Source organism: Nelusetta ayraudi, unplaced genomic scaffold (genome assembly GCF_046127955.1).
Source record: "Nelusetta ayraudi isolate G7.1 ecotype Tasmania unplaced genomic scaffold, CSIRO-AGI_Nayr_v1 ptg000048l, whole genome shotgun sequence".
Classification (NCBI taxonomy): domain Eukaryota; kingdom Metazoa; phylum Chordata; class Actinopteri; order Tetraodontiformes; family Monacanthidae; genus Nelusetta; species Nelusetta ayraudi.
The window spans coordinates 12,059,615-12,079,473 of NW_027466098.1; the positions used below are offsets into that span (position 1 = coordinate 12,059,615).

At 48.0% G+C, this 19,859-nt stretch overlaps 1 long non-coding RNA gene across 1 annotated transcript in view; it reads left to right on the forward strand.

The window, feature by feature from the left end:
* The first annotated feature begins 1,528 nt into the window (after positions 1 to 1,528).
* LOC142895390 (uncharacterized) overlaps positions 1,529 to 19,859 on the forward strand; it is an 81,274-nt gene continuing 62,943 nt past the window's right edge. The window contains exon 1 of the long non-coding RNA XR_012928210.1: positions 1,529 to 2,568. This is a non-coding gene — a long non-coding RNA (uncharacterized LOC142895390). The remainder of the gene's footprint in view (positions 2,569 to 19,859) is intronic.

Sequence of the window (19,859 nt, forward strand, 5' to 3'; positions counted from 1 at the left end):
GCGCCGCTCCCATGCAGCCCAAATCAATCGGATTTGACCGGATTTCCCCTCCCATCCAACCATAATTCCACCCCACCTCCACCCCCCGCCCCCAAACATGTGTTCTACGGCCCCCGCGCTGGAAGACAATACACTTGGAGGGAGACACGCTCAAATAAAGACACGTTATCCTCTTCTTTTGGGGGCATATTGCACATTATGACAAAGGATTGGCTTTCTTCAGCTTTCATCTGCCATTCTGAGATGGGTGGCGGCCTGGCGGGGAGTGGGGGGTGATTACCCGTTGTCATAACGGGAGGATGCTTATGTCTGCTTTATGCATTTTCTCCTTTTTCCCAATATGTCTCCTTTGGGTTTTTTTTTTCTATTTTAATATCATCTTATGAATTTTTGCTTCTGATCACAAGCCAAGCAGGAGTTGCTCTTGGCTCGCACAGTGGGAAAAGAATAATGAGGTGCTGTCTGATCTTATGGGTGGCCAAGGTATTTATTCTTTTATTTATTATTATTATTATTATTATTATTATTATTATTATTATTATTATTATTATTTGTTCCTGGTTGAGATGTAGCCACAGAGAAGTGACCGAGATGATGATGATGAATTACGAACAGGAATCTCTCGGAATAATTACAGGGTTCGGATCGAGGCAGTAAACACACCTCGCGCCTACAGGGGTGCGAATGTGATTTCCCTCCCCTCCTTTTTGGGTGCAGCATGACCCGACACCCCACCTCCCTCCCTCCCTCCATCCCTCCCTCCCTCTCTCCCTGCTGATGCAGTATCTTCCCATCTCAGGGTATCATCACAAACACCCTCGCCGCGCCTCCCTAATACCCTGCTTATCTCTCTCCACCTCCACCGCCTCCTCCTCCTCCTCCTCTCTGAGTTAAAAGGAAAGAAAAGAAAACACATTTCCCCCCCCCATTATTATTTTTGGCGCAAACAGCTCGGCGGATGCAGCCCAACGTGACATCACGCTGCTGCAGTGCCGCGCTGCCCATGAAAGGTGTCAGCCGTTTCCTGTGATACAAAGACATCAGTCCGGTGGCCACTTGGCTCCCGCTCCCGCTTCCAGACATCATGGCGTGACAGCGCGCCTTCGTTTGCGTCTGCATCTCGCGCTGATGGACGTCCGCAAAGGAGGAGGCTTCTGATTCTGATTCTCCGGGACGCTGCAAGGTTTTTTGTTTTTTTTTTTGTGTGTGTGCGTGTGTGTATGTGTGTATGTGTGTATGTGTGTGCGTACGTACGACCTCCTCTCTTCTCCCTTTGCTGCCGCTGCCTCATCGTCCCCGTCCGGACAGACGCTGGAGCGCCTCGGTTTGTGGAAAGAAGGAGCCGCAGCCGGACGGTGCACGAGAACTCAAGTGATCGCACGCACCGCACGGGCACGCGTGGTTGTTGGTTGAAGGAGGAGATCGAGGAGAAAAGGGGGGCGGGGGGGGGGGACGGGGGTTTGGAGAGAGTGAGAGAGAGAGAGAGAGAGAGAGAGAGAGAGAGAGAGAGTGAGAGAGAGGAAGAAGCCCGGTAAGCAGGTGCCGGTGCACGGGTGGGATTCCTTCAATGCGCTTTTCCGGAGGGGAAGTTATCAACACGCACGGATTGACGGATGATGGAAGAGGGGACGCGCGCGGGAAGCGGTCGTGATAAGTGCGCCTCGCTGCTGCTGCCGCTGCCGCCGCCGCTCGGATGTTGACTTTTCCCTCCCGACCTTCGTGGTTATCGTTGCCGTTGTCTTCACCATCATTAGTGCAACTATGACTGTTATTATACCGGCTTAGGTTTTTTTCTTCTTCTTCTTCTTCTTTTTTTCTTCCGGGCGCGAACTTGACGCCAGAATCCGCCGCCAGAGGCTTCCGCTCCTTCCAAGAGCTCAGTCCGCCTGCTTGGACAAGAGCCCCAGACTGCAGTTCTTCACGGCTCAGACACGATCTGCCTCCCTTCTCAGCAGCCCGTAACGAGCCGTATTGTACATCTTTAATCCTCCGTGTTTGCGCGTCACTGTAGACCCCCGTCAGGCGTGGGACTCGGTGGGAGCACGCAGCGGTTTTATTTCCAGAGAAGGAGAAGGAGAAGGAGAAGGAGAAGGAGAAATCAAAGCCTGCGAACACGACTCGGACATGAGCCTCGGACTCTGCTGAGTGTTTGGGATTTTTTTTTCTTCTTCCTTCCCTCCTTGTGCAGGGGAGGTGGTGGATTTGGAATTCCATCTTTTCCCACCTCGCAATAGGATCCTACTGGGATTTTTTTTTTTTTTAAGTTGTAACCTGGATGTAGAGCCGACCGCCCCACCACCCCCACCACCATCACCATCATCATCTGATGACACTTGAGCGGCTGATTGTCGCTTCACAGCGTCTTTCGGATTTTCATTTCTTTTCAGTTTTATTCCCAGCCTCTGTCTCTGTCTCACGCCAGCGCCACGAGACTCTTTCAACGCGAGAATTTGGAATTAAAGTCGAGTCCTCGTCACCGGCTTGGGACTCATTGTTGACGTGAGCGCGCGGATCATGTGCGGCCGCGTCAACCTTCGGGCATCTGCTGCGCTATTAGTCCCACTTCTGGTAAGTAAGTCGGTCCGCGGTGGAGCCCGAGGCAACACCTGCACCTGGCACCAAGTGCAGAAGAGCATGCAAATAATATGCTGCAAAACACAATGTGGAACAAGAGGCCTATCTATGTATCTGTCTATCTATCTATCTATCTATCTATCTATCTATCTGTCCATCTATCTACCTATCTATCTATCTATCTATCCATCTATCTATCCATCCATCTACACTGAGTGCATGTGACCCGGGCGTGTCTGCGCCGTCACATCGGCCAGTCCAGGACTCTTCACCATCATTAGCAGGATCAGTGAGATCCTCCTCATCAAGGCGTTTATTGCACAGGGTGTCTGTGGGAGCAGCGGGCAGCTCGGCCACGCATCCCCCCGCAGCAATAAGTTGTTAGTGCTGACCCCCCCCCCCCCTCTCCCTCTCCCTCTCTGCCGCCCTTTGAGCTGATTTTTAAAGAGCAAAGCAGCACCACTGTTCTTGTGGGGAGGGCAGCCTGGCCTCGGCAGATTGCTCCGCCGTCGCCTTTGGGTTGTTTTTTTTGTGTGCGTGTGTGTGCGTGTGAGTGTGTGTGTGTGTGTGTGTGTGTGTGTCTTGGACAATCGGCTAAGAAGGTTTAGAGACGATGGCGGGATGCAGAGGAACACGGATGCAGCGTGATAACAATCTCGCAGGCTTTGTGAGACAGGATGCTCCAGATTACATTGGCAGCCGGAAATTTTTTCTTCTTCTTCTTTTTTTTAGCCTCCCCCTCATCAGCGGGCTGAGCCTTTCCCCCGTCTTCAACTCTGCATGTTTTTATCTATTATTTTTCCAAATAAGTTTGTGACTAAATGAGGCACGTGGTTTAGAGGGGGGGGGGCCCGCCGAGGTCAGACGGCGGATGGGAGGAGGGGTGGGGGTGGTATCGCCGTGGCGGCGGCAGACCTGGCAGGGCCGTAAATCTATTAAATTGAGGTGGGGTGAGAAGTCAATATGCTTACACTGAAGTCAAAGCGAGCATCCCTCATGTTGCTGGGCTTTATCCGCGTAATTCCTTCCCGAGACCCCCCAAACCCCCCACCAACTCCCCCGGGAGGAAGATTTAGGTGCTGCTACGCCAGGCCGTGCACCGAGGGGGTTGCTGCAGCGAGGCACCAGCTACTGAGCGACTGTACGCACCCTGCTTTCCCTCCCCCTGGTGAGCCTCGGGACTCTGGGTTTCGCACGTCTGCGCGGCCGTTTCCTCGCAAGCTGTCTGCTGACGTTAGAGCGCGCGACGGGAAAACGGAGGTGGTCGCGGGCTCTCGGCGTCGCTCCGTATTCCGACGGACGCCTCCTTCTATCTCGGAGCGAGGAAGAAAAGAGAAAAAAAAAATAAACCCACAAACCTTCCTGCACATGTCACGTCGATCTCCTTTGCTCTTTGCTCAGGGGCCTCGACTAACCAGCGACGTTAGCTTCTGTTGTATCCGCAGGAGTGGAAAGAAACTCCTGCTAAGATTGGATAACGCTGGGCGACGTGATGTTTTCAAGTCACTTAGCCGCGTCGCAGAGGTAATTCAAATCAGCAGAGGACGTGGACGTGTTTTTCGTGTCTTGTTTTTATGGTTGCAGGAAGTGATTATCAGGTGTTTGGCGCATTAGTGGGTCTCGGGGCGTCTGCGCGCTGGGCACTTGATATCACACGTTTGCCCTAATGAAATTGGGGATTACGGCCGCTCGAAACGGCCGTGCGTTATCGCCGACGCCTCCGTGTTTTCAACGATTCCACTGCAGGGCGAGCGATGCAGGGATGGGCGGGAGGGCGAAATCATACCTCAGCAAGTTATGCGCGAGGAAGGGAAGTGACGGTGGCTGGTGTGCAGAGGTGTCAGCTTTCCAGGGCTGCAGACTGTAGGCCCTGGATTAATGGGGCCTCTCTGCCTCGGCGCCCTCTTGCATTGTGTTACAGCAGCCGCCTCACGGTTGCCGATGTCATGTGCCGGCATGATGAAATCAGGTCCAGTGCAGGGTTATTGCCCACCGCAGGGAGGAAAGAGGAGCACCTGGTATTGATCCGTACACGCGCTCAAATCCGTTTTGGTTGTCTGTTCGAGACTCATTTATGTATTCCTCTCCAGCTCTGACTGTTTTGGTCTGCAAAGAGGCTGCAATTAACGAGGGTGCTCGCTTCTTTTTTTCATCGTTTTCACAGCCAATCGGTTAAATGTTTTATCCATAAAATAAAAATGTTCTCCTCAAATTCATAAAAGACCCTGAGAAACTCAGGCAAGTGTGATGACTGACTGCGCTATTTAATTGAGTAGGTCCAAAATGTGAATATGATCTTAGTTAAGGTTTGACTTTTCCAAGTCAGTGCCGAAAGTTTACGTGCACGTAAACGTGCACGTGCATTTTGGAGTATTCCATCCAAGGTTCGTGGAAATGCTAAAAGCAAAATACCCAACAGGACCAAAACAATAGATATGAGTTGTCAGTCGGGGTCATCAAAACATTCCAGCCTTGTTTGATAAAAGAAAACAACAACAACAACAACAACAACACTACCAACAATAACACAGAATTCACCTTTGTCTTGTAAGTTCCCATGGAAACCATGTATTTTGTTTTGGTTTTGCAACTGACAGTCATGTTAGTCAGCACAGTTTCACACTTCATGTTCATTACTACATTTCATTTACATTCAGGTGAAAACCAGGCCGATGCTCTGCGTTACAGTCGACAATCAAGCAATGAGGAGTTGGAGTTTCCCAATGTTCGGATCCTCGAAATTCTGCCTGCAGCTCTTGAAATTGAACATTAGAAGGTTTCTGAGTGAGAGAGCGACTTGCACATGTGACCCAGTATCACTGAATTTGCATTACAGGGTGCCGCCGTTCCGCTAACAGTCTTCAGCTTCATTTGTTTATTTTGCACAAACAAGTCGTAATGGTGCTGAATCCCTTCCCACCTGCTCGACCTCAACCAGGAAGTGCTTAACGATGAACCTGAGTGTCGCGCAGCCTGCGGTTGACTGTTTGCCTCGGAAAATACGGCGGCATTCATTTGAGAGAAATTTTGTGTGTGATTTGCGTACGAGTGCCAAGGCAAGGTAGGCATAGTAAGCGACTAATTGTCTTGCAGACGGCGTTATTTCAATAGTGTTAAAACACAAGCCCACACAGCAGCCTGATTAAATCCGTCTGCCATGTTTGGAAGGGAAGACGGTTGCTGCCGATGCAGAGGCCCAGGATGGTGAGCTGCTGTGCTCCCTGCAGAGCTGCACAGCCTCCGGATGATTGATTACTTCCAGGCCCAACACCTGCATCAGCCCAAGCGGCTCCTTCTTTGCTGCTCGCATTCCTATGTCCCCCTTAAATACTTGGGCCGCCGTCGCCTCGCTTATCTTCGGAATTCCGGGCTGCGCGGAACGCCAGTAACAGGCGGCAGAGCTCAAGCAGCAATTAAGGTTTTTTTTTTTGTTCTTCTTCTTCTTTATCAGTCAGCACAATGAGATGGATGTTTCTCCTAGGGCAAGTCAATTACTTAGTGTTCAAGATGCATGGAAAAGTTTGAGGAATCGTGTAATTACTCGTCGCCAAAGAGGAGTCGCCCAACAAAGCACCGAGGCAATCAAACGTGTGCCGTGAGTGCTTCAATGTGTTGTGCCAAAAACAAAAACAAAACAAAAAAAGAGCAATGATGCAATGATGGCACTCAACGCTGGAGGAAACGGATATGAATGATGTATGGGGCATCTGTAGGTTGTGAAATTGCAAATTGCAGCAGGAGCACATTAGCAAGAAATAGCGACCGATTGTCTGTGCAGCAGAGTTCATGGGATACAAACCTAAATAAACATGCAGTATGTTGTTGATTCACTCGGGAGTGTAATTGGCTTAAATGCAGTGATTAGTGCCGGCTAGTTGCGTGCATGCATGGGAGAAAACCAGTGTATCGCACCCTTGCGCGCGCAAGCCGAAGACACGCCGGTCTGGCGCTAACGGCACTTTGCTCGTTTCGAGGCGACGGTGTGTGACTTGTGTCGTCCTTGTCTTTGGACTCGTTACCTTCCCAGAGTTTAGATTTGCTGGTGGCATGCTGGCAGCAACACAGGCAGCATGGTGTACCGAGTCGGCTAATGAGCCTCATTATGTACCAGAAGTGAAGGACACTGTTGCTTGTATCGATTCGGCTAGGATACCGCTGTCTGTGCAGCACACACAAAAATATTTGGTAAATAAATTAAAGCAAGCCAGGTATCAGACTTTAAAATCTATCAGAAATCTGTCTGGAAACTGCAATCTGGACCTTTTATTTTGCTTTTTCGTGGTGTGGTTTGCACTGACAAGAAGCTAACACATTCCTACTTGCCGCTAGCGCAACGGTTCCGCGCCTCTTCTGACACTTTTAGCTTGTCACGTCTGAGTAATGCATCTAAATAAGGAAAGCTGTCATTTACTGTCACAGAGCGCCGCTCCGCGTTCGGGGTAGCGCTGCCCGCCCGCCCGCCCGTTCACCGCCGCTAAGTGTCTGTTGTTTGGTCTTGACAATGACTGATAAAGCGGGTGGGTGCGACGCCAATAAGTGCAGGCCGCTTAAAGAGCGACCTGCTCGGCGCCCCGTGATGAGAGTCGCATCATCTGGAGCGTAGCGACGGCGCCTGTGACCGAAAAGGTACAATAAACGTCTTAGCGTGGAAAAGGGAAAAGGCCAAAGAGTCGCTTCACAGACACTAGCTTCCTCTGGCGTGGAGTGAGGGACGGGAGGGGGCGGATATGGAATTTCCATTAGATCTGTATGGATCACAGAGCCCCGATCCGTCGTGCAATGTTGGCGGTGCGTTGCACGATATCCCACATCCAGCGGCGAGGCTGTCCCTCTTTCCAAAACACTCGTCAGTGACCTGCTGCGGAGAAGGTGGTGTTCATGCTGAGAATAGTTTATGTGCATCAATTGTCTTTTTGCACAAATATATATATATATGTGTATATATATGTATATATATATATATATATATATATATATATATATATATATATATATACATATATATATATATATTATATGTATGTGTAGATAGTTGGTCTCTGTAGGCCAATGCATGAAATTCCGTTGGCCAATACGCACTGCTGTGCAATTTTGGTAATAGGTATAAAAGGAACTATAAGGCTGTGTCCGAACTCACCCCTCTACTCACTATATAGTGCACTGTATACGTCATTTTAGAGTGGTGCCCGAATCCCGAGTAGACATCTATATAGTCCACTCAATCTACAAACTACACATGGCAAGAAAAGGCGTGTGTTGTTGTTGTTTTTTTTATGCTTATATGTGTAAATTAATTTATACATATAATTCTGGATAATATATTTACCACCACCTGCCAACGGAACATTTTAATAATGCGACTGCACTAGGGTAGCCTCCAAAAGTGTTGTTTTTAATTTGGCTAATGAGTGCACTATATAGTTAGCTACCTATAACTCCCCCTATATAGGAAGTAGGGGAACGAGTGGGTGATTTCAGACAGTCTGAGTCTGAGATGTGCAGCCAGCCAGTCAGTCAGTCGGCTGGGACGGGAATATCGCTGCTGGCACCTGTCTCCCTCTCCGGCCACGTCTGAGCAGCACCCCCCGCCAGCGCGGTGGCAGCTTTTAACTGAGTGTGTGTGTGTGTGTGTGTGTGTGTGTGTTTCTCTTGCTTTTTCTTTTTTTGTAAGAAAAACGGAATCAAAGAGGAAACGGCAGACCGAATACAGAGGAGAAGGCGTCCAGCGGCGCCGCTCGCCGCAGCCTCTCGTCGTCCAGTGTTTATCTGAAGGTGACATTGATTCAGATCAGGCTTTCAGGGAGCCGCATTTGGTCATATTGATCAATATCTCCCTGCCAGGGCAGCATTTCCCCTTGGCTCTTTGAGAGAAAGCCAATTAAGAAGGGGTTGGTGGTGGTGGTGGTGGTGGGTGGGGGCATGTTCTCTCGTAAAGAATTTCAAACGTGCACCAAACATTATCTTCCCCACAGTGCCATTAAACAATGCATTAGGAAGCTTCTCTGATTGCGCAGCACCTCCATCTCCAGGTCCTTCCTCTCCGCACCCCCAGCCGTCGGCCGGAGAAGCACCCGGGTGAAAAAAGACGACGCCGGGTGTTTAATCTGCAGTTCGGCGTCTTGATTCTGAGAGGCTGCGTCCAACCGCCGTGTGCCACTGTGACGGAAAATCATTCCGTCCTCGCTTATTGACTTGTTTGTCAGAAAGTCGTAAGCTGGTTGGGCTGCGGCAGCCTTGTCGGAGACGTCCAAGTCTGCCTCCTGTTAATGGCCACAAGATCTCCCGAGGCATTAACTATTCTAGTGGAGTTAACGGTTAAAAGCTTCAACCTTCACATTGTTTTTTTTTTTCCTGTTCGGTTTGATTGTCTGGCGCACGGCTGCTTTTAAAACATGGAGCCTGCGAAGAAAATCCTCTCACGTTTTCCATAAGGATGAGACTTTCCTCTCTCTGGTTTTTTATACATGTTTTTCAAAGATGGTTGTGAAAAAACATTTTATCACCGCAGTCGCTTCTTCCACTGTCTAATTGCGTGAAGCTCAATCTTTTCGATGCTTAATCTAAATCTTATGGCCCTCCTAATCAGGGCTTTTGATCCTCCTGCTTTTGGGGGAATCTGAGTCTCCTCTGTCTCCTCTGTCTCCTCTGTCTTCTTGTCCCTTCGTTTCCATGAGGGAAGATTTCATTGTTGAAATGGAGAGGCTTTTATTGATTGCTGTGTAATGAGGCTGACCAGTCGCAGAAATTTCACCGCTCGCAAGGCCTCAAAGAAAACAGCTGCCAATGTGTTTCCACATGTTTGGCTCAAATCCATGGAGCAAACTCTGCTTTGGAGCAGGTGGGATTCTTTTTTTTCTTTTTCTTTTTTTTTTTTATCATTTATCTAAAACGCTCTGGCTTCTTGATCATTTCCAGCCTCGACTGTCTCTTTTTCTGCCTTTGCTCTGGATAATTTCCAATGGCCATTTTTTCTCCTGAGAGCAGGAGCAGCGTCCCCCAAGGGGAGAAATGTTCGACCGATTTTCATGAGCAACAAATTCAGGGAAAAGAAAAATGCAAGTGTGAAGGTTAAAACGATTGACGTCTCTTTGAATTGTGTCGGTAAAATCATGTAGCAGGCCAGTGTGATGAAGGCTCGGTTGCGGGCCTTGTTTGTTTTTGGCCGCGGCTCTTCTGAAGTAGCAGTGCAGCACATTGATCAGCACATTATTACACATGCATGAGCAGGAGGACACTTAAGCTGGGTGGATTTCTTGCTGACGCCGTAGCTGGATTCCGAGAGATCTCCCTCTCAGATCGTTTGCTGGATATTTCTTTCTGGGGTTCGCTCGTTGCTCGGCTGTTAATTACAGGAGCCGTTGCCAGTGTGCCGTCTCCGGTAACAAGTTAATTTCTGCAATACTTCATTTTGCTGGTATTTATGGCTGTGCTTGTGCGGGATTGATTTTTATTTGCTCGTTGTTGTTGCTGTTTTGTTTTGTTTTTTTGCGTCCCCTGCCTCCTCCGCTGTTGCCCGCTGTATAAATCGCACAGTGCATTGTGTTTCCATGCACACACAATGAATACATTAGCCTTCTATAAGCTCATTATATAGGCACTTTTAAGGGGGACTTGCTTGTCCTGCGAGTGACAGTATCGTGGTGCATCTGCTGGTTTGTGTCTTTAATCTTCTGTGTTTTTCCAACCCCGAGGCAATTCAGACCCCATTACCTATGAGACCCCCCCCCCACCCCACCACCAACATGGGAGAGGGAAAGAAAAATACCTGGTGCTTTATCCCAGGGCCCTCCCAGTATATCATAACTAATTATGAACAATACTTGCGCTTATATAACAACTCTATTTTTACATTTTTCTGTCACAGGAAGTGAAGCACGGCGAGCGACGGAGATTACAGCGGGAACTTCTGTGCGAAAAAGAAAGCAAGCGCTGATCATATACGTTGTTGTTTTACAATTTCATTGGGTATTGTTTTGTTGTTTGTTTGTTTGTTTTCTTTGTGCATTAATCGCAACACTGGCTTAATTAACACTGGCTTAATTTTTGCACAGTTACACTGTGGCTGAACTTGACGCCCCTCAAATGCGTCATTTCATTGTTTGTGTTTTGCCTTGTGACGACTCCACATGCACCCAATTGTGAATTTGGTATCTTTTATTTGTGTCTGTTTAGAGTTCAGCTATATTAGCGACATTCACATTTTTCAGGCTATTTTTCTTGTTTAAGAATAAATACAAAAACAGCACATGTTGACAGCACCGGCTTTATCGCTGTCTAACAGCAGCCACCTGTGTCCTTATCTGCTCAAGGACGCTCTCATGCAGTCCGACAACATTCCCAACATTTCTACACTCCTCCTACTGCAGCGTCTATATTGCGACGTGCGTCTGTTTCGTGCTCCGTCTCTGCGCCCTCTCCGTCAGAAATGCTTCCGTCCCAATAATGCATCAGCCGTACGTCCATATACAGCATTAGCGATGGTGCAGGGCTCCTGCAGGTGGGTGACCGCAGCTTTGACCATCCAGCTGGCTGCTTCTCTAATAGGCTTAAAAAGCGTCGGCTGCATTAAAGTATGACAGGAAGAGAAGCCGCGGATTCTGACCCGACAGCGTTCGGCCGTCTGCCTCAGATCCGGTTCTCCAGGTCGTCGTCGGCGTGGTTTTGATCGCGACTGTTTGGTGCTTTTGGTCTTGGTGGCAAAGCCTCTCACAGCGATTGATGCGCCAGTGATTGATGTTGCCAGATTTCAGCAGTATTTAGAATCCACTTGCACAAAGGGTTTGGAGGGTGCAGTGGCTCGTGATGCACCTTCAAGGTCATGCCGCATCAGTTCCTTCCCCGTGGGAAAATGATTCTTCAGTTTGGGGGGTCTCAGCTGGGCGTGGTTACATTTGGTATGCTGCGCACTCGCTGTTTCTCTTCCCCCGTAGTGGTGCGTGTGCGTGTGGGCATGCCTTTGTGCGTCTGTGTGCACGCGCGCACTCGGATGTGCTGCCTTCTCTCATGCTGATTGGTTGGGATCCAGTTCCTCTGACTTCTGCCATCTCCAACACTGCCGGCTGCCCTGCTGCTGCTGCTGCTGCTGTACGCTCATCGAGTGGTCGGAAATTTTGTGTCTAACTTGGTGTGGCCTTAGCTTGGAAATGTGAATCAAAGTATCTGTGTTCATTGGCATTCCAACAGCAGCAGCAAGTCAAAGTTTCCTCCCGTTTTCACTCTTAAGGTGAATTGGGTTTGGTAATGATTGTCTTTTTTTTTTTATTTTTAGCTTGCATGCAGGAAACACTGCTACTTTGGGCTATGGATGACAGTCTGAGGGAGGCAGCGTCACGTCGTGTCATGTCCAGGTTTCTCCCTTGTCTAACTCGAGCCTCCAGGCTTGTTGGGAGTCTTTTCAAGACACGGATAACGTTGAAAAAAAACCGCCAGTGGAAATGTCGCTGTATGCGCCGCGGTCACTGTGGCTAGCGGAGCATGTCACCCCGCTCGCTGATGCATACATGGATGTCTGTTTAAAGGAATGCATCACTGTGTTGATCCAGTGCACCACTTCAGACTCTACAGGTCAGCGAAAATCTGCAAGTACAAACAGTTTGCTGCCAACGCCGCCGCTGTTGTCTCAATTATGCAGACCGCACCGTGCGGCTCGGGTGGCTCCCGTGAAAGTTGTCGGATAAATGCACGACATGCAAATTGTAATGCCGGGGTGGTAAATCTTTTAAAAAGAAATGGGGATTTTCTTCCAGAAGAACACATGTTTTTGCTCGCCCTTATAAATTTAATACTCTACCCAGTAAACAGCGGGCTTAAAATTGCAAATCTCTCTTCAGAGTCCAATTTTGCAACCCTATGATTTTATTTTTTATTTTACTCTTCGTGTTTTTTCAACTTACGTAAGGCAAATCAGCCAAGGGACGAGCGGTTTGGCATTCCACGCTCCGCACCGGATCTCCCGTGACGTGCGCAGTTGTCCGGAGGGCTCCGTGCACTGCGGGCAGGTCGGTGACATTGACTCGCACAAGATCGGACGTGGCACAACAGAAGCTAAACCGTCTCAAAACCGGCGACTGTTGAGGGAAAGACGGCAGTGACATTAGAGTCCTCCCCACCTCCCCCGCCCCTCAGCGAGCCTCCCTGTCAAGACGCATCGGGGCACGGCGGCCAAAACACGTGTCAGCGACGAGGAAGACGGCCGCCCGCAGAAGGTCAGCTGTGCGTCGCGTTTACGCAAAATGACATCAAAGTCTTGCAGTTTAATTGTGGCGCTTTCAGCGATTGAGCGTCTTTCAGCGGGGACAGGAGCTTTTTGCCCTTTTCGCGGAGACAAGCCGGCGATTGGTAATGTACTTTGACGAACTCCGGTTCGATGAGGCGATTTGATCAGGCTGACAGAGCGCGCCTTCTCATGCGGCGACCCGACGGATGACGACTGGCTCGTGCGTCTGGCTGCGGTGCTGACCGGCGTGTCTATCGACCAAAAGTGCCTCGTTCAATGGCGGCCAAGACCGGCGGCGTGAGACAGACCTTGAAAGCGTGTCGGCCTCCTCGCGGAAGGATGGATGGATGGATGGTTAAAGACTCGGGGCTCATCCGGGCAAGAGCTTCATGTGCCATTTAACAGCGGCGAGGTGGGAGGAGGTGTGCTGTGCCTTTGACTTTTCATAAAGGTGTTGGCCCTTGACCTTGGTTTTTAATACCTTTTACCCACTTTATTATTTTTTTTTAAAGTAAAGGAAGGAATTGAATCGTTTGCATGAACTTAAAAAGGTCGGCCTTGATTCAGCACTCGGGCGGGTTCAGCGCCGCCGTTCTTCAGGGTGAGTGCTTATCTCGCGATCCTCCAGGACACTTTACCGCTTCATGTGCTTTCACTTTACTTATTGATTATTGCCTCAGTAAAGGAGGTCGCGTTTTCACCCGTGCACATTTGTTGGTTGGTTTGTTTGTTTGCCAGCAGGATTACGGGGAATCAAATAAATGGATTTCGACCAAACTTTGCAGAAAGGCCGCGTGCAAAGGCCAAGAGAGACCCGCTGGAAAGTTTCAGTCTCGAGGGAGAGGCGGGCTCTCTTTTCAGCTCTCTAACGTGCCATTTAAATGAGTTCTGGTTCTGGTAGTAACAGTAAGAATGAGTTGATGTGGATTCATAACAAGATCAGGGATTTGCAGAACGCTTCTGCGAGTGTGCAGTTTTTAGTCCTGATCCTCCATAATAAAGTCAGAATTATTCATGATAATTATTAATAATAATTGATACATTTAAATGAATAATTTTAGTGATCAAAATATTCTTAGAACAACATGTACCCACATTAAAATCAGCGAATGAAATAAAAGAGACAAATCAGAAAACTTGGTGTGCAGTGGCACAGACCCCTCGCTAATGCCAATCCCTTCCTCATCCTGCACTGGTTTATGTGTGACCGTAATGACTTGTAGTGAACTGATTTTCAATTTCAATGGAGCCAAGTGGGAAAGCCGATGTCAGTGTCACGAGCTGCCGGCTTTAGTGCTTTAATAAAAGGGCTGTTGGACCTCGACGGGGGTGTGCACCCTGCTTAGTGCAATTCTGGTGACTGTACTAATTGAAAAAAGCAAGGTCTCCTTTCCACTGGGTAGATCACAGGGACCTTTTGGCCTGCTGCTAATCAGTCCCATTACTATTTAAAAGGGAACATTTGCATTTCAACAAATCAATAGATAGTTCAGTCAACATTAGGACGTGTAAACTACCAAGTGCCCCTAGCATTGGTCCAAAGTGACAAATATTTAATCATCTTTGTTAGTGGATGGTGCATTGATCTATATATACAGCTACAGCTGGCAAAGACATCAGTTTAGATAGTGCTGCCATGTTTACCTAAATTCTGACGGAGGAGCTTTGTCCTCTAATCTTTTAAACAGAATGCCTTTTTTTACGACACGGTGAAGAACCTCTGAAATGTTCGCCGCTCAGGAAAATCTTTCACCGATCTCACCTATGTGTCGAAGATAACACCCCGCCCCATTGTTGCAATGTTAATTTAGGCAGCGTCTCGCTCGCGCCGCCTCTCTGTCGTATTTATCCCCCCCGAACAAAAGCAAGTGGCATTTGTCAGGAGTTCCACACTCGAGCTCCGCGCCGAGGTAAGATTTTAATCTCAGAAATAACAATTATTGACTCGACGTGGCCTCGGCCCCACCCTCCGTCCGCAAAAACTGCCGTCGACTATGCAGACTAATTTGAAGAAAGTTGCCGGTGACTACGGCAGATGGGGGAGGGGGCTTTAAACGGTTGCCCTCTGCACCCCGGCGCGCACCGGATGATTGGGAGCCTCTTTGTGGGAGCCCGTCTCCGAGGAAATAAAGCGGCGGTTCAGGATGAAACGGAGATAAGGTATTAGAAATCCTCTGTCTGAAAGCGCGTATGGCATTAGCTCAGTGATAGCAGATGGATACCCCTTTGATCCACAGTTGGGGAGGAGAAGTTGATTGAGTGCCTGTGATGAGGCGCTCGGCGCGTGCGCTTCGGCGATTGTTGCCGCCGACCGTGTTTTCAGGGCCGCTCGCTCGCGCTCATCGCAAACAGTGGTTCCGGCGTGGCTTTGAAAATTAATGACAAGATGTGCTTCTGTGTGCGTTTTTCGCCTCGCTAATGCCGCCGTCGTGACGCCGTTCTAAATGTGGAGCTGTTACGTAAAAAGGCGCTGAATGCTTTAATAACGTTTGATCGTTAACGCCAGGGCGGCAGAGAACATTGTGTTCCGTTAAGACACGAGGCGCGCAAGGTTGAGAGTCAATCAGGGGCGGCGGAGGAGTTCCCGGGTGTCTTCGCACGAGGTGTGTGTGTGTGTGTGTGTGTGTGTGTTTTTTTTTAATTGCAGGTCCACGGGAGTTTGTTTCGGGGTGTTAACTTCGATGGGCAATTTTGTGTGGTTGTTTTTTTTGGCACTCGACTCGGCTAGAGAGTGTTGGCGCAGCACTAGTCGTCAGCCATCCCTCAGAGTCAAGATGGGCAACAAAACAAACTTTTGCTTTCACTTTAAACGAAACTCAACGCTTTCAAACCTGAAACCGCCCATCCAAGGACGAAAACCCTGTCGGCTGCCTCAAAGTGAGCGGAATTAGCGGCAGCTTTGAAAACAAACACAAAGCGCGTTTAACGCGCGGCATCTGGTGCACGGCTCAGCCGCCTCCTTAACCAGGGTGTTTCTCGACTCCTGTCAGAGGGCATCGCCTCGGCGCCAAGACACGTGTAAGATTATCACGTGCGCTGTGCCAGCGCTTTACCTTCCGAGTTGCTCCGAGATAAACGTGCGCTGTGTATCTGCATGGTTAAGACACACTGCTGGTATTTGGAAGAGACGCTTTACGGCCTTGTTACAGCCATCTTCTCATATCAAAGAATCATGTAAGCTTAGCAGTAATGTATTCCATTTGGTAACGCGTAATCCCAGCGTTAGCGGAACGCTACGTATCTCTGTCATGTGGGTGGGGTGTGATGGTAATGTGCCACACTATTATAAAACAAATGAAAAGAAGTCTTGCGCTGTGTCTCTTAAGTAAGGAAGCAACAACGCACAAATGAGTTTACTCTCGAAAAAAATATCACTTGTTTGTTTTGCACACTCAAAAACAGAGCAGGCAACCTCACTGGGGACAATTGCTAGCTGTTGGAAAACGACCAATCACAGGAGAGCGGGGCATGATTGTGGCTAAACGACATTTGAAAACCAGGGAATGAGGGGAAAGCTGGGCTGGCATCGTGTTTAATTTTCCTTACGGTAGTTTAGCTTTGTTTTTTCGGTGCACAAAGGCACATTGAGAGTGGTGTCGTAGCTTGTCAATCTCCAAAGCTTCAGTTAAAACCAAATTGAAATTGTGCGGCTGTTATGACGTCACATCCTTGTATCTTGGCGGTGGCATGATGTGACAAAGACTCACTAACCAGCGTCAAAAATAAGAAGAAACTTGTGGCAGCACCGGTCGGTACTCGCTGAAAGTCAAACCGAGTGTTAAAAGCTGAGTGTGCTCCGCTGACTGTAATTGTAAATTATTAATTATCACTGCACTGCCTGTGGCCACTCAAGCTGCCTTAATGGACAAATTTATGCTGCTTTATTTATTTTGCGTTAAGGGCAAACAGGTCATGGACACACAGAGGAACTTGAGTACAGCTTCAAAATTTCAACTCTTGTCTGCCGCTTGCTGGACGCCTGAATCTCCCTACAGGGACAAAAGCTTTACAGTCAATTAAGCAATAGTCCTTCTTTCTTTCCGCTGCAGTTGCAATTTTCCTTGTGCTGTTTTCAAACTAAATTAATGAAAAAGAAAATATTTTCCTCTGCTGTAAGAACCACGCGCGCCAGATGATGACGCCCCTCCAAGCGGTTAATTTTGTGGACTGTCGTGTTCCTGCTCTTTAGCGCGGCGGCTGTCTTTGAATTCTGACATGTCAGTAATTTTTAGATTAGACTGCTGAGCAAGCAAGACACTTAGCATCTGGCTGTCACTGGAGTTGCTTCTGGGAGGAGACTTCATTGCATTAGACAGCTGAATCCGTCGCGCATTCTGCAGCCGTCCGTGATGTCGTCTGTGATAAAAAAAATTAAATAAAAAAATCTATTGAATATACTGCACTTTAAAAAAAAGATAAAATGAAAATAGAAGTATTCAATATGCAAGTGTTATCTTGCCTCTGCTGAAATGCAAAAAAAATAAATAAATAGATATCTGACCTGAGCGCTTTTCACTTCTGCAAATAAAAAAAAAAAAGGGTGCCTTTCAGTGAAATGGAGAAGCTTTGAGTAGCCTCCCTTAATGAGACCCCCCTCTCCAGCCAGTTGCCAGAAACATTAATTAAATTTCATCCCTGTGGCAGCAGGCGGCTGGAAGCTTTTTTCCTCCCTTCTTGCCACTGCGGGCTTCCTGACGATGCGCGCCCCGTGTTTCTCGCTGCGTTGCCCTGGCAGCAACCATCTTTCAAAACCGCCGAGGTGTTTCTGGTGTCCTTGTGGCTCAGCTGGATAAATCCTGCGCCCGCCTGTATTGATATGCGGCGCTCGTATCCGCTGTTGCTTTTGTCCCGCCTTATCTTTTTAGTTGTTGTTGTTGTTGTTGTTGTTGTTGTTGTTGTTGTTGTTGTTGTTGCTCCACTGTAATTCTAACAAGGGTTAAAAAAAACAAACCAAACAAATAAGTTAACAACATTCAAAAGTGTTCAGAAAAACAATTTCACTTGGATGTGTGTTAGGTGAGGTGGGCGGTGATCATTAAGATGCTGCTGCTGCGGCTTTATGCTGTCAGATGTGAATGTCTGAGGTGAAGGCGCTGATTTCCTTTTTTTTTTGTAGGCTAATAAGTGCAATTACAAGGCTAATGAGTCCGTAGCCCGGTTGCGTCAGTCAGTGCCGTTGCAGGTGGTTTGCTGCAGTGCGTGTCATAACGGACGCGCAAACGCAACACGACAGCCAATGGCAACGCTGCGGCCGATTGTGCTGCAAAGTTATTTGGATTATTTATTATTCGCGTCGCATAGATGCACGAGGCGGCTGCGGCGTGACGGAAGACTCCCGCTGGACGGGATTCAGAGTCGTCGAGGAGATCACAGGAGAGCGAGGAGCTCACACCGGAACTGCTTATTGTGCGACCGCAACCGTGAATAAAGCGACAACCTGATGTTGAAACAGCTTCATTTGAGGTCTCGGTTGTTGGCTTCAGCATTAGTCCATGTTGCTCTGGCCACTGATTACATTCGACCTTTGAAATTTGCTGAGTGCTACTCTCATTGACTCCACGTGTTCTTTTACAGTACTGCGTGACAGGTCTGTAATTAGATGTTGATGAAGTCGTTTTTAGCTGCGCTTGGGCAAATATTTGGCCATTGCCAACAAAAATAATATTTTGTTCGGTGATTATTCTCCATTTGAAATCAGTGAGAGGCCAATGTCCAGGTGTGACCACAGTGCAGGATAAGTGGTGATAGAAGATGGATGGATGCGTGATGGTGGATGGATGGATGGCTGGATGTTTGATGATGGATGGATGGATGGATGGTTGGATGATTGACGGTGGATAAAAACATGTTTTACATTTCACAAATGAACTGAATATCATTAACAGAAACTCAAAAACAAACACAGCCGATGATTCCATTGATAGTTCAGACTTTTACCTTTTTTGTAAAACCCCCCTAAAAAAAAGAATGAAAAAGAAGATTATTTCAACTTGCTTGTGTGTCCTCCCCGAGTACAACAAAACCTTGTTGATATGAATTTGCACATGTGCATATATAATAACCCCTGTGGTTCTACAGATACAAACCCCAAAGAGAACAAAATTAAACGTTGCGGCAAGAAACAAAGTAACCCAACCACTGTTTAAGAAACAATCGCTTCACACGTCCTGATGCCGGGCTTCAGTAAAAAGATCAAGACGGCAACATGCTGCGCAATTTACGCAGACGTATGACGATCGATGTGTTTTCCGAAGCCATTTCTGCCACCTCTGCTGAGTCAAATACTTCCGGCTGTGATTGAAGGCGTTTTCAGCCGTGTTACTGGGAGACTGGCCACGCTTGTCAACGTACAAACAGATCACCAGATTGTGTCGTGGCAACGTATTTGCACCCCCCCCCCCCCCCCCCCCCCGCAGCCAGCCACTCCTCGGCTTTTTTACCCGAAAGAGCCCTGGCTCTCTTCAGCTGTCAAGCACGGCAGCCACGAGCGTTGATAAGGTGTGTGTTGTGACACGTAAACAGCCAGACCGAGCAGTGGGTGGGACCCCGAGGTAGACTAAAGAGTGGCGGGCGTACGTTCTTGGAACAAAATAGCTGGTATAACAAATACTAAAATCATACGCACAAATGAAGGCCCTTTGAGTACCATTTTAGTTCTATGTTAAAAAACAAAACAAAACTAAACGTCCCTTTACTAAACAGCTTTTTTTCTGTTAAATCATTCACTTTATGATGGATTCCAAAGCAGCGAGCAGTACATTCTGTTGATAAATTAGTCATTTCGCCACTAGATGTGGGACTAATATATAGAGCTATCACCTTCCTACTTCATGAACAGAAATGGTTCCAGTCATATTTCAACAGCTAAGAACGAATCAAATGGATTTTTTATTTTTTATTTATTTTTTGCTTTAAAGGGGAATATGCATAATTCCTGGCCTCCAGTCTCAGCTGTACAGCTGCCTTCGCAAGGTTACTGCTTCTGCAGAGCTAATGCTAATTACTTGTGGACCTTGCACTCTGCAGAAAATAAAGGCTAGTTCTTCAGCTTCTGACGACCCTGTGTTTG